The 15,049-nt window shown below is 41.3% G+C and overlaps 1 protein-coding gene across 2 annotated transcripts in view; it reads right to left on the minus strand.

Moving 5' to 3' along the window:
- Positions 1-15,049, minus strand: part of PLCE1 (phospholipase C, epsilon 1) — a 370,125-nt gene that overhangs the window by 121,268 nt on the left and 233,808 nt on the right. The window lies entirely within an intron of this gene.

Here is a 15,049-nt window from a genome sequence, read left to right on the forward strand (position 1 = left end):
ATTTTTCAAATCCACTTAAATGTCCTGGAAAACTCCTGAAATGTGAGCCAGCAATATTTATTTACATTCCATCCCTGCATTGGAATATTAGTTTGGGGTCATGTCTTTGTGCTTAGAGTAGGAGTCAAGGTGATGATTAGTTTGATTCTCCAATTTATTTCCAGGTCTGTATGGAATGAATCCTACTTTGGTCACATATAGAAGACAATACCATTTAGAGCCCGGTGGCTTAGTATCAGAACCACCTGTGAGAACTAGCCATTTAGTGTCTAATTCTATAGATCTGGGGATGGGGAGGGGAGGAATCTGTCCTATTAAATTAAATAACTAAGTGTTAGTCACTTCAGTCATGTCCGACTCTTTGCGACCCCATGGACTGTAGCCCACCAGGTTTCTCTGTCCATGAGGGTTCTCCAGGCAAGAACACTAGAGTGGGTTGCCATTCCCTCCTCCAGGGGATCTTCCCAACCCAGGGATCAAATCCAGGTCTCCTGCATTGTAGTCGGACTCTTTACCATCTGAGCCAGCAGAGGAGTCCTATTAAAAAGTCTTTCTAGATGATACTGATTAAGCCTAGGAACTGCTGAGCTAGGGCTCTGGCTGTTTCAAACTTCAGTGTGCACAGGAATTTTGGGAGATTTTGTTAAAATGTAGGTTCTGATTCAGTAGGTCCGGGTTGAGGTTGGGGTTGAGTGGGGAGATTCTGCATTTTGTTCTCAGGCCTCTTCAGTCTTCTTCCATCAGGAATGATTTCTCCATATCTCTCTGTCTTTCATGTCCTCTACAGTTTCAAAGATTGCAGGCTTCCATTCTGTAGGACAGCCCTTTGCCTAGGTCCGTGGGATACTTCCTCATGACTGGACTTCAGTTTCACTGTTTGAGCAGGAATGCCCCAGAATGAAACTGGGTTCATCTCAGTGCATCACAACAGAGGTTACAGGATGACACCACTTGGTCATATAGATCTTGATCATGTGGCCAGATCTCTGCACCATAACGTCACCATTTGTCCTCGATAACTGATCAGTGTTTATGTGGAGGTCATTCAATGAACATACTGAAATCTTGCTCCTCATCAACCCTCTGTCCACCTGCCTTCAACAGATGACTACCACCTGGATCAACCACCCACCCCTATGAGAGTTGCCAAATGATGATTTATATTTCCACTATTCCTTCTATTTTTATTAGTTGCATTCCTTGGTAAGGATGAGCTTTCCTTTCTTTGTACATGAGTGTATTCAGTCACTCAGTCGTGTCCGGCTCTTTGAGACCCCGTGGACTGTAGCCTGCCAGGCTCCTCTGTCCATGGCATTTTCCAGGCAAGAATACTGGAGTGGGTTGCCATTTCCTCCTTCAGGGATCTTCCTGACACAGGGATCGAACCCACATCTCCTGCATTGGCAGGCAGATTCTTTACCACTGTGCCACCTTGGAAGCCCCCCATTTATTTATTTATTCATTATCTTAAATCAGCAAAGACGAATAGATTGCTAAACTTCCTACTACACTGGAATCCACGACTATCATAATGAAGCTCAAATTGTTGCAGAAGCTCAAATTCTGGGTCTTCTTGACATACACCATCATCATTTGCACATTCCCTTCCATTCTAGCATAACAAGATGTTTCAGACTTCTCTTTAAGTTTTCCTGCTCCACCCACAGAATCAGCCATTTCTCTAAGAAACCCTTGGTTTCCTTTAAGTGGAGGGTGATATTTAGAATCTGGTATTTGCGTGCTCCGTGAGCTCATGCTACTGGAATGTCATTTCTTCTAGGTCCCTTAGTTACACGGCGCTAGAAAATACAGACACACCCTTTAACTGCTCCCATATTTATCTCTATACCTATATATATTTATAAACATAAGTTCATAATGAAATCTACATTTCCATTTTAATACCTTAAGGTTCTTTCTTCTTTCTAAGTTTGCATCTTTTCCAACAGTGATGAACCTGGCTTTCATATATTTTTCCTTAATATATTTAGTACTTATCTATTCAATCAATTGGGTTATTTGCTGAAAGTAACCGGTATGCCAACCATACAGGCCTTCTCTTCCAACCACCACCTAAGTGCCCATCACTACCCTACATTCTCTGACATGCAATTGATGTACCTGTGAGGCTCCCACACCCCTCACTTCAATGAGGCAGATTTGCTCCTGACTGTTCCATGCTGGGAAAGAAAGAGAAGGCTATTCATTCCTAGTAAATGAATCAATAGTGTCTTGTGTTTGAGCTACAGTGGTTAGTAAATTCTTAATCGTGAAAGTAAATTTGACTTTTTTTGTTAAAACACTAATAACAAGTAAATACTAAGACAATTTAAGGGAACTTCCCAGATAGTGCTAGTGGTGAAGAACCCACCTGCCAAATGCCGGAGAAATAAGAGACATGGTTTCAATCCCTGGTTTGGGAAGATCCCCTGGCAAAGGAAATGGCAACTCACTCCAGCAGTCTCACCTGGAAAATCCCACTGACAGAGAAGCCTGGCAGGCTTTAGTCTGTAGGGTCACAAAGAGTTGGACACGACTTAAGTGACTTAGCATGCAAGATAATTTAAACACTGTGTGTGTGGGGGAGGGGGCAACTGAACTTTAAAGTTGTAAAGAACTTCAAAGGTCACTTAGTCAAATGGTTTTAACTGGAGTCCCCAGGATTTTATGCTGATGCCTAGAACACAACATTGAAAGCAGAGCTGCTCTGATGAAGACAGGCTAGATGAGAGTAGTCTCTCTTCAAGGAATATTCCCTAGAGCTCCTCAGAACATCATTTCAACACCACCAGTCTCATCCAACCTCTCAAAGTCCAAACAAGTAGAAGGCAGGCTTATTCAACCACTTTGCTATTTGCTAACAACTCAGCCACATAGATTTGACCATTGTCCACTGTTGATACATGTCCAGGAACTACCTATGGGGCTAAGCCACGTATCTCAACATTCCTTTCAGGATTTCAGGATTCTTACGTTCTTCTGGATCTTACATTCCTTCTGTATACTTGTTGAAGGAATAATAGAAGACTGTACTGCATAGGATTTGTCCATTGATGGCACAAATTCCAGCTGGTCATAAGAGAAAGAACGGCCTAGATCCCTAACTCTTAACTTATCCCCAAATTATTTCAATATGGCATTGAGGTGAATAGGATATACCTGCTTCCACTCCCCACAACTGTAAATATAAAGAGGCATCCACATGATGACCAAAAAAAGAGAGAAACAACTATCTTCCAATGGTAGACGGGTAAAGAGTCTACTCAACGGAACAATAGAGAGCAATGAAGACGAATCAACCACAGCCACACATTTCAACATGGATGAATTTCAAATACAAAATTGAGTAAAAGAACAAGTCAGGAAAGAATACACACAATTTGGTCAAAACTTTCTATCAATTTCCCATATCCTTCTGGATAAAATTAAAATGTTTTACAAAACTCTATACCATCAAGCCATTTGACCTCACCTCCTACTGCTCTATTCCATCCTTCACAGCCACACTGGCCTCCTTACTATGATTTGAATGTGTCAGGCATGAGAACCCCCCCACCCATCTCTACAGGGTCTTTGCACTTACTATTCGCTCTGCCTGGACAGCTTCATTCAGAAGTCCAGATCAATCACTTTCTCCTCCACTTCCTGTCTTTACTCAAATATTAGCTTCTCAGTGAGGTCTTCCCTCACCTCCCTACTTAAGGTTACAATAGTCACTCTTGGGGCTTCCCTGGTGGTCCAGTGGCTAAGTTTCTGTGCTTACAATGCAGGGGTCCTGGGTTTGATCCCTAGTCAGGGAACTAGATCCTACATGCCACAATTAAAGACCCTGCATGCTGCAATGAAGATCAAAGATCCTGCATGCCCCAACTAAGACCCAGAGCAGCCAAATAAATAAAGTTAAATAAGTATTTTAAAGCCACTCCTCCCCAACACTCCTCAACCCTCTCCCCTGCTTTATTTTCTCTCTAGCACTTATCATGCCATATGCTCTACTTATCATCTGTCTCCATCTAACTAGAATGGAATTTCTATCAGTAGATATTTTTGTCATTTTTTTTCCACTGCGGGATCTCCAGAGCCTAGAACAGTGCCTGGCATGTCACAGGCACTCAATCAATATTTCTGCATGAATGACTGAATGAACAAATGAATGCTCTTCCAAGCGTGGCCTCAAGAAGCAAACAAAAATGCTAGCTGTCTGACAACAGGAGGAAGAGCTCATTTCCAACTCTGCTGGATCCAAAGAGTCGCTTTTGGCAGCCTGCCTCTGACATATAATTCTGGTTGACAAATGAATCCATTTAGCGGTCCATTTAGGCATCTGAGGGTGAGGAGAGTGCATTTTGGAGCTGTCCACCCCGGAAAGGGCATTAGGATGCTGCCTCACTCACAACAAAGTATTTTTAAAGAGCTGAAGTACACTTGTTTCCTAGTCAAGGTGGCCAACAGAAGACTCTGCCCTCGGGCTCTTGCAGGCCGGTCTTCTCCTCTGTGTTCTATGTATTTAGTCATTCAATAAATACTCGTCCTGTCTAAGTGACAGGACAGACAGCACTAGGGCTTCGTGTGCATAACCTTCTTCTTTTAGTTAAGCAGACTTTATCAAATGTATTTGCATGCAACTGCACTTTTTTTCAGAGAAGGCAATGGCACCCCACTCCAGTACTCTTGCCTGGAAAATCCCATGGATGGAGGAGCCTGGTGGGCTGCAGTCCATGGGGTCGCACAGAGTCAGACACGACTGAGCGACTTCCCTTTCACTTTTCACTTTCATGCACTGGAGAAGGAAATGGCAACCCACTCCAGTTTTCTTGCCTGAAGAATCCCAGGGACAGGGGAGCCTGGTGGGCTACCGTCCATGGGGTCGCACAGAGTCGGACACGACTGAAGCGACTTAGCAGCAGCACTTCTTTTCATTCTCTCTTTCTCCACCCTCCCAACCTCCCTCCTCTCTCTCTCTCCCACCACTCACAAGGTCCTTAGTTTCAACTTCATTATTTTACACAATACATGTTTGTTGTAAAAGGAAAATCCAACAACATAGCTTTCCATGCAGTAGAAAATGAAATTCCCTCCCTCATTATGGGTCACTCTAATAATAACATTTATCAGCCCTTTCTTCAGGTAGACAGGTGAGATTCCTGGGGGAATAGAAAGGTGATGAAAGGGGAGAGAACTTCCACAAACTTGACTTTTATATACAAAGGAACTTGCCAGGAATCTCAACTTTCAACTGTCTGTTCTATGTCATGCTTGTCAAAAGCTTGGCGGAGGTGACTGGTATTTGCAAAAGACATCCTAAGGGTCATACCAGGCACTCATTCCTGAGATTTTCTGAGCTTTATCCCTGTGCCAAGTGACTCTCAGTGAGCAATACACCTGGACTAGATTATCTCAGCTCTCTTTGTGCATATCTTTAGAGAGCTATGCTTTTAAATCATGTCCTTTTATTGAGGATCAATATAAAATATGACGAGAGAGATGGTTTCTGCAAATGTTTTTGTCCCCCAAACAGTTCTTAGAGACTATCCACCTTCCGTAGGACACAGAAAAAATTCCTCCCTGAACTTAGCTTGGATTTTCAGACAATCTGGCATGCTGCTGCTTCTTTGCCTTCCTCCTCTCATTCATCTTCTGTCTCCTCTCTCTAAACTTTCTTTTTCAGATAACAAGAATAATACTGTGTTATCATTTCTCTCTTTTTGCTTAGGCTACCAGGAAGCTTGGACCAACTTTTGAATCAATGGTATCAGTTTCCCTTGGCCTAAGTGTTCTTTCTTGCTCTGTTTTATCCTTTCTTGGCATGAGTCCAGTCTTTTTACTCCACCATTTCTAAAAACCTTCTTGAATTTTTTCTTTTTTTTTTTGCAAGAAGAAGGAGATGTAAAAAATTTAATAGAGTCCAATGCTGACATTTTATAATTTACAAGGAAGGAAAGTAGGGCTCAAGGTTGCCTTTGCTAAGAGTCACAAAAAGCTAGTTAGCAGAAGCTTTCAGATTGAAACCAGAGGGTCCCCACTCTCTCACTGCCCTATATATTATTTCAAATTAAAGACTGTATTTCTTCTGTCTTCAGATATTGTGAATATTCACTCTGACATAATAAAGGGGATATGGATAAAATATATTTAGGAAACAAGGTATTTCTGAGTATGACATTTTTGTTGTAGACTGTGCAGTCACCAAAAAGAGGGAAACTATGAGCTTAATGCGAGCTGAAGAACTCCATATTTTGAAGTTTGAAATATCGTAGTTTATGCACCCAAAGCAAGTACGTGAAAGTGAAAGTCAGTCGCTCAGTTGTGTCTGACTCTTTGTGACCCCAAGGACTATACAGTCCATGGAATTCTCCAGGCCAGAATACTGGAGTGGGTAGCCTTTCCCTTCTCCAGGGGATCTTCCCAACCTCGGGATTGAATCCAGGTCTCCCACACTGCAGGAGGATTCTTTAACAGCTGAGCCACAGGGGAAGCCCAAGAATACTGGAGTGGGTAGCCTATCCCTTCTCCAGCGGATCTTCCTGACCCAGGAATTGAACCAGGGTCTCCTGCATTGCAGATGGATTCTTTACCAACTGAGCTATGAGGGAAGCCCTTCCCCCTAAAACATCAATATGAAGTAAACACTCTTATTTGTACTTTAAGGTTTCCTTGTGTGGGTTTCCCAGGTGGCTCACTAGTAAAGAATATGTCTGCAATGCAGGAGATGCTGGTTCGATCCCTGGGTTGGGGAGATCCCCTGGAAGAGGGCATGGCAACCCACTTCAGTATTCTTGCCTAGAGAATTCCATAGACGGAGGAGCCTGGTGGGCTACAGTCCATGGGGTCACAAAGAGTTGGACACAATGGAAGCGACTGAGCCCTCACATGTGGGAAAACAGGGTAAGTATAAAGATGGAGCTAGGAATGCTGAGTTGTCAGGGCAGACTGACAGGTGTCCCTAAGTGCCATAGAGGAGGGGGTTACAGCTAGGGGAAGCAGAGAGCATGGCAGAGCCCAGATCTGACTGGAGTGCCACAACGGGGAGGGGTTTTAGGGGCACACAAACTGTTTTGGAATCCCAGTTCTCCCAGGTACCAGCTGCATGAACTCTGAAATGTGTTCTAAGTTATTTGCACTTCGGTGTGCCCATCTATAAAACAGGACTGTGCAGGGGATTTAATAAGTCCCCCTGGATGAACCCCACAGTGTAGACTTAAGTGCTCAACTAATCATAGCTATCACCACTTCTAAGTCAGGTTAGAGAAACCACAGTATCCAGTCAGTAACTAAGTTACTTAAACAACTAGGCAAAAATCATAAAGAAAAACCTTCAGTACACAGAAGGTACTGAAGAGGTGCTGGGTATGCTTAACTGAGATCATACTTTGCTCTCATAGCTGCAAAGAAGATGTTTTCAGACTAAAACTGTGATGAGCCAGACTTACATTAGGATAAATCAAACCAATAAATAAACTTCGTACCAAGGTAACTGCCTAACTCTGTTGGACTTATATATCTTGCAACCAAAGGGCCAAGGTTTTCTCACATTGTGATCAAGTCATAAATGACCAGCTGAGCACAGAATGGGCCAAAGTGCCCCCTGAAGAGTAATAACAGGCCAAGACTACAGTCCTAAGGTCGGAGCCCACGGAAAAAAGACCCTCAAAAACTGAGTGATTGGCAGCCCTGAGTCTTGGGAGGTGAGACTGGGAGTGTCAGTTCCTGTGGGGCCTGGTCATGAAGTTCTTGGCTCAGTTTCATCACAGACAGTGAACTGGATCTGAACGTGAGACATCTTGCCAGAAACTTTCTGTAACAGGAAGCTCACTAGAAAGCAATAGAAGGTTAAACTGCTATATGTCCTTTAAAGGCATCACTATTATCTCAGGGAAGGGGGTCAGGGTACTGTAGCCAGGAATAAATTAATCTGATAAAAGGAATATGGAAATTTCCTCTTGGCATAAAACATCTTGATTGATTGACCTAGACAGTCCAGATGTTTGGATATGGACACATACAGGCCATGCCATGGTCACATTATAAAATACTGGGTTCTATACTATCTGTAAATCGATCTTATTTGTATACTTGCTCTTATTTGTTAACTTGAAAAGCAAAACAAAATAATATTTTACAGGGATTTCCCTGGTGGTCCAGTGGTTAAGACTTTATGCTTCCACTGCAGGAGGTGTGGGTACAATTCCTGCATGCCATGTGGTGTGGCAAAAAAAAAAAAAATTATATAAAAAAAATTTTTTTTTTAAGTTTTAGAGGACAAACAGAAACAAAGCTAGACAAGCTGAATTTTGTTTTTAACTTGGCAGAAAAAGTAGCCTATGATTTTGTATGTGATAGTCTAAATAATTATCTTCTGGGTTTTATTTATTTATTATTTTTTTTTAAACAAACATTTCTCCATATTTAAATTTTAGAACAAAACTTCCCTCCACCCCAAATATCTACAGTCATCCTTTTCTTTGAGTTTCTAAGTTAACAACAAAAACAAAAAAATTTCTTTTGAAGCTTACATAATTCATGTCACATCACCTTAAAAATTATCTTGTTTAAGATTTCATCAAGATTAAAACTGAAATCCTTCAGAGAATATTTTTCAGCGGGGCAAAATGTCCTATATATACTTACATATACAATGAAATTTTAGCTCTATTCTTTTTTTTTTAGCTCTATTCTTATTTTGTGAGAAGTTTTTTAAAAGTAAACTTAATTTTATAATATTTTTAGACTTATAGAAAATCAGCAAGAGTAATACAGCGAATTCTCACAAACCCAATTTCCCCCTTTTTTAACATCTTACATTAGTATGGTACATTTGTCACAATAAAACAATATTGATATATTATTATTAACTAAATTCCATAATTTATTCACTTTCTCTCAGTTTTTATTAATGTCCTTATTCTGAAAAGTTACTCATTTTTTCCTCCCTTTCCACATGGTGCTCTTTGGAAGTAAGTCACTAGGTGAGGCTCACTCTGAAGCAGCAGGGAGTCATGCTCTACCTCTTAGAGGGCAGTTTCTAGAATGAGTTCTTGTGAATTCTTTTGCACAGGATATATGCCTATGCTTCTCATTTACTGACTCAATCATTTACTTATATCAGTACAGATCCGTGAAGACTTACACTTTAGGCTAGGTGGAGAGCTCAGCTACTCTGAGATATTGTTGCCTTGATAGCCATTCTGTATGGCCAAGTGTTAAACTGACATTAGCCCCTTCCTCCTGGCTGCAGAATCACAAGTAAATGCAGGTTTCGGATAAGGACTCCCTCAAAGACTCTTTGGATGGACACTCTTCCCCATTGCTCTGCTTGAGGCCTTGTGCATCTTAGATAAGACCTCCGTGGAGCTTGTTAAACCCTGCTCTTTTTGTTTTGAATTGACCAATTTGGCTTTATCCCAGAATCCCAAAGCATGCCACTCATGGATCCTAATAAAAGCACATACCCCAGGTCCTGTCTTTCTCACTACCTGCACAGGCCTTGACTTCTCCATGTGGCCCCTCTAAGTGTGCTGGCTAGGTACAAGGACACCAGTCTTTGTAGAACAGTGGCTCACCATCTGACACCAGACTCCACTTAACAAATGCTTATTCTAAAAAGCCGTGACAGGCTACATACTCTAAAATGGGTTTTCCCTGCTATCTGAAAGGAGAGTGTTCCTATGAAACATTTTGTAAACCAAACTGGTGTAGCAGAGAGAATAAGTGATTGCCTTAGGGCACATCTTGCTACCACAAGATAAACTGATAGAAAGCGCAGATGTCCACAGACTCAACTCGGACCCATGGCACCGGGACACTTAGTGTAGCCCTCGGGGAAGGACAGCGGTGTTGCCACTCCTACTGCTGGTCACGAGGCATGCTGCCTCTGTAACTGCTCACTGTAAAACATGTGCTTAATGCTATTTTTTTCTTGCTGTTTTTTTTTGTTGTTGTTGTAAAAATGGAAATCCTTTTTGGATTTCTTTTGGTTAGCAAAAACAGGTACTAGTGCAGATCTCTTGTAAAACTGAAATGCAGTAAAGTGAACTTTTGAAAGAGCCAGAGGTGCCTGTAGTACTCTATTCTGTTGCTCTAATTGCTCTAGCTCTGGCCACAGGGAGCTCTTTCAGTTGGCTCCTGTGCCCCTTTAACATACCATCACTGGGATTCTTGGCCTCCTACTTACATCCTAGCCCTACCAGACGCTCCAGGTTCATCTTGTATACTTCCTGCCCTAGTCCTAGAATCAGACATTTATCCAAGGAGCCCTGGTTCCTTTTACTGAGGAATGGAATTAGAAACCAAGAGCTGGGAAGAAGGTGTGCCCATTGCTACTGGGGTGTCAGCTGCTTCTAGGCCCTCAGAAGTCGGAGCAAGGAAATACGTGTGTGTATATTGACCTGTGAATTCATACATACTACCAATATTTCTACATGTAACCACTTGTACATTATGCCAATCATTAGTTCATACCAATGTTAATGAGAAAATGTTTGCCAGTTTGTTTCTCACACACTTCTGTTTTTAACACAAAAGTAAACCTCAAAGTTGAAAAGAGTAAGTTAATGCTATATTTAAAATGGATAACCAACAACGACCTACTGTATAGCACACGGAACTCTGCTCAGTGTTATATATGAATGTATGATACATACAACCAGTGTATGGCAATCAGGGGAGGGGGTTTGGGGGAGAATGGATACATGTAAATATGTTTGAAGGAGTCCCTTGCTGTTCGACTGAAACTATCATAACATTGTTTATCAGCTATACCCCAATACAAAATAAAAAGCTTTTTTTTAAAAAAAAGAACAAAAACAACAACCAAAGAGTAAGCTAAAATTATTACTTTTATGTTCAGTTTTCTTCCCCACCCTTCCACCCCACCCTGATGGGGCATATGAGGCAGCCAGTCCTCTTATCTGCCGCAGTCGTATGAATGCCTTACCCTGGGGACACTGCCCGGTTAGGCCTGCCGCTATTTCTCCCACAGCACGTCATACTCCCTGTTCTGCGGATTCCACTCCTGCTGACTTCCATCACAGAGGGTCATGTTTCTTTACAAAACTGACTCACACTTGATGATTTACATCTTGACCATTTATCTGCTTCTGTGAAAAGTTCAAAATCTGAAGCCAAAACAAACTTTAGAATGCATCTAAGGCAAAACCTCTTGTTGCTTTAGACTTGCTGTAACTCACTCTGTCTGCCAAGATGTAGGGGAAAAAAACAAAACATTTAGTTCATGTGGGAAACAAGTTTTTCATATAGTGGGTATGGGTATGATCATTATCATCAGACACGGGAGCACGTCTTCCTTGGGTGTGGCACTTAACAGATTATAGAACACTTCTGCTTAAGCTGTTTCATTTTTACTTCTATATAACAATCCTGAGAGGGGAAGACAGACTGTTGTTCCATTTACAGATTTAAAAAACTGAAGTTTGTGACAGCAGGTGTTGGTGAGGACACAGAGCAACTGGGATGGTCACACTGGGAATGGCAAAGGATACAGACACCTTGCCCAATGCTTTGCAAAATAGTTTAGGTTTACCCAAGGTTTAATTCATAATTGCAAAAAAAGTGAAAATGATCCAAATGTCCTTCAGTTGATGAATGAATTAAAAAAAAACCATAACAGACATATATACAGTGAACACTACTCAGAACAAAGTACTGCCATGCATAATAACAATAACGACTTTCCAATGCACCATGATGCTTAATGAAAAACAAGCCAACCTCAAAAGACTGGAAGATTCCATTCACATGACATTCTGGATAAGGTAAAAGGATAAAGAGAAATCAGATAATTAATTCCCATAGGTTTGAAGATGGGGAGGAGACTGACCACAAAGGGAACTTTGGAAATGAGGGAAATATTTGTGTGTGGTGATCATTACAGAACTCTACACGTTTGTCAAAAATACAAATTGTACACCACAAAAGGTGAACTCTACGGTGTGTAAATTATACTTCAATTCAAAAAAGGGAAGTGGATCATTGAAAAGTGGTAGTGGAGGGACTTCCCTGGTGGTCCAAGTGGCTAAGACTCCACACTCCCAATGCAGGGAGCCTGGGTTCAATCCCTGGTCAGGGAACTAGATCCCACAGGCACAACTAAGAGTTCACAGGGCATAACAAACACTTAACATGCTGCAACTAAAGACCCCACACGCCCGACTGAAGATCCTGAGTGTGGCAGCTAAGACCTGGTGCAGTCAAATAACAAAATAATTTTTTTTTAAGTAAGAGGTTTAACTCTTCCTTAAAAGGGGAGGGGGCTGATGGTGGAAAGGAAAGTTTAAATAAGCTAAGTTGCCCACTGAGCATTATTCATAGTTATCAAGAAGAACCAGGAATTGAACCCAGGTCTTCTGCCTTCAAGCCCAGAGTTTTTCTATTGAGAATGGACACTTGTCTAGAAAACAACCGATTTTCTGTCTTTCCTGCTTATAGACATAAACCCCAGTTAGAGTGAGAGTCTTAAGTGCTGATCCCTTTCTTCTTGTCCACATCTGGAAGCAGAGCTCACTTTTCCTGCCCAGGATACATATTCCTACTTAAGGATTCAGAATGACAATAGCCAATCTATAAAGGATGAGACCGTATCCTAGCAAAGCATTTTATTAAGATTTATACATGAATGTGCATAGCAGCATTGTCAGAAATGTTGTAAGGATTTGAATGAAAATTTCTCCAAAGAAGATATAAAAACATAAGCACATGAAAAGATACTCAACATCATTAGCCATTTAGGGAAATGAAATCAAAACCATAATGAGCTACCATATCACTTCTGCTAGGATGGCTATAATAGAAAAGATTTTGACAAGGATGTAGAGAAATCAGAATCCTCTTATTTTGTTGGTGGGAACGTAGAATGGTACAGGCATTTTGGAACACAGTTTGACAATTTCTCAAAATGTTAAAAATTGAGTTAATATATAACCCAGTGATTTCACCTCTAGGTATATAAATACTCAAGAGAATTCAAAACATATATCCATATAGAAATTTATACATGAATGTTCACAGCAACATTATTTGTAGTAACCAAAAAGTGGAACAACCCAAATGTCCATCAACTGATGAACAGATAAACAACATGAGCTATATCCATACAATGGAATATTATTCAACAATAAAAAAGTGAAGCACTGATATATGCTATAATTCAACATGAATGAACCTTGAAAACGTTGTTGTGTAGTCGCTAAATCATGTCTGACTCTTTCTCGATCCCATGGACTGTAGTCCACCAGGTTCCTCTGTCCATGGGATTTCCCAGGCAAGAAAACTGGAGTGTGTTGCCATTTCCTTCTTCAGGGGATCTTCCTGACCCAGGGATTAAACCTGGGTCCTGCACTGCAGACAGATTCTTTACCACTGAGCTACCAGGGAAGCCCCCATTGAAAGCATTATGCTAAGGGAAAGAAGTCACACACAAAAGACCACACATTGTATGACTCCATTTGTGTGAAATGTCCCAAATATGCAAATTCATAGAGACAAAGAGGAGATAGATGAGTGGTTTCCAGGAACTAGGGTTAGAGAGGAATAAGGAGTGATTGCCAATGGGTAGGGGGTTTCTTTTGTGGGCAATGAGCATGTTCTAAAATTGACTGTGGTGGAAATTCTGTGGTGGTCCTATGGCTAAAACTCTGCACTCCCAATGCAGGGGGCCCAGGTTCGATCCCTAGTTGGAGAACTAGATCCCACATGCCACAACTAAAAGTTTGTATGACACAATTAAAGATCCAAAATGCCGCAACTAAGACCTGGCACAGCCAAATAAATAAATAAAATATCAAAATAAAATAAAATAAGATCGATTGTGGTGTTATCTGTACAACTCTTCTGAATATACTAAAAAGTTACTGAAGTGTATAATTCAAATCTTTCTGTTTTATGGCATACAAACTGTATCTCAATAAAGCTGTTACAAAATGACAAATACTGAATATAACAAACAAAAAAAGAACTGCTGCCAGCAGTAGAGAAAACACACCAGAAGGAGGATCAGGCATGCAGAGCTAGGCAGTCCCCCCTTATTATGTTTGAGTGTGGCCCTTTCTCCCTCAATTTCTCCCATGGAAGGCAGGTTATTGATCCTCATCTCTCATCCAAAGAAGATTCAGCTGGGTGTAGCTGTTTCTCCTGTGGGCTCTGCCCAACTGTAATAACCAGGCTGAGGATGGATCAGATAAGAAGTCATTACCTCAGAGAAATGAAGAGAACACCATGCTAAAATATTTAGTATGCAGCAGTGACTTGCTGTCACCCCACCCCATAGAAACCAAGCCATTGAGCCCAGGGCCATGGCTGTTGACTGGCAGACTCAGTTCCTGCCCCTTCTTTCCCTGAAAATAGGGGTATAGCGAGTGTGAAGCACATACTGGGTATTGTGGATTTGGTATTACATTCAATTCATCTTATGTATTAAGCATCAGAGGACTATAACAATAGATGGCATTTATTGAGCCTAAAGGAAATCAGTCCTGAATATTCATTGGAAGGACTGACGCTGGACTGGAAAAGGTCAGTTTTCATTCCAATCCCAAAGAAAGGCAATGCCAAAGAATGCTCAAACTACCACACAATTGCACTCATCTCACACTCTAGTAAAGTAATGCTCAAAATTCTCCAAGCCAGGCTTCAGCAATACGTGAACCATGAACTTCTAGATGTTCAAGTTGGTTTTAGAAAAGGCAGAGGAACCAGAGATCAAATTGCCAACATCCGTTGGATTATCGAAAAAGCAAGAGAGTTCCAGAAAAACATCTATTTCTGCTTTATTGACTATGCCAAAGCCTTTGACTGTGTGGATCACAATAAACTGTGGAAAATTCTTCAAGAGATGGGAATACCAGACCACCCGACCTGCTTCTTGAGAAACCTGTATGCAGGTCAGGAAGCAACAGTTAGAACTGAACATGGAACATTCAGACTGGTTCCGAATAGAGAAAGGAGTACGTCAAGGCTGTATATTGTCACCCTGCTTATTTAACTTATATGCAGAGTACATCATGAGAAATGCTGGGCTGGATGAAACACAAGCTGG

This window comes from Bison bison, unplaced genomic scaffold (genome assembly GCF_000754665.1).
Source record: "Bison bison bison isolate TAMUID 2011002044 unplaced genomic scaffold, Bison_UMD1.0 scf7180017864172, whole genome shotgun sequence".
In the NCBI taxonomy this organism is placed as follows: Eukaryota; Metazoa; Chordata; class Mammalia; order Artiodactyla; family Bovidae; genus Bison; species Bison bison.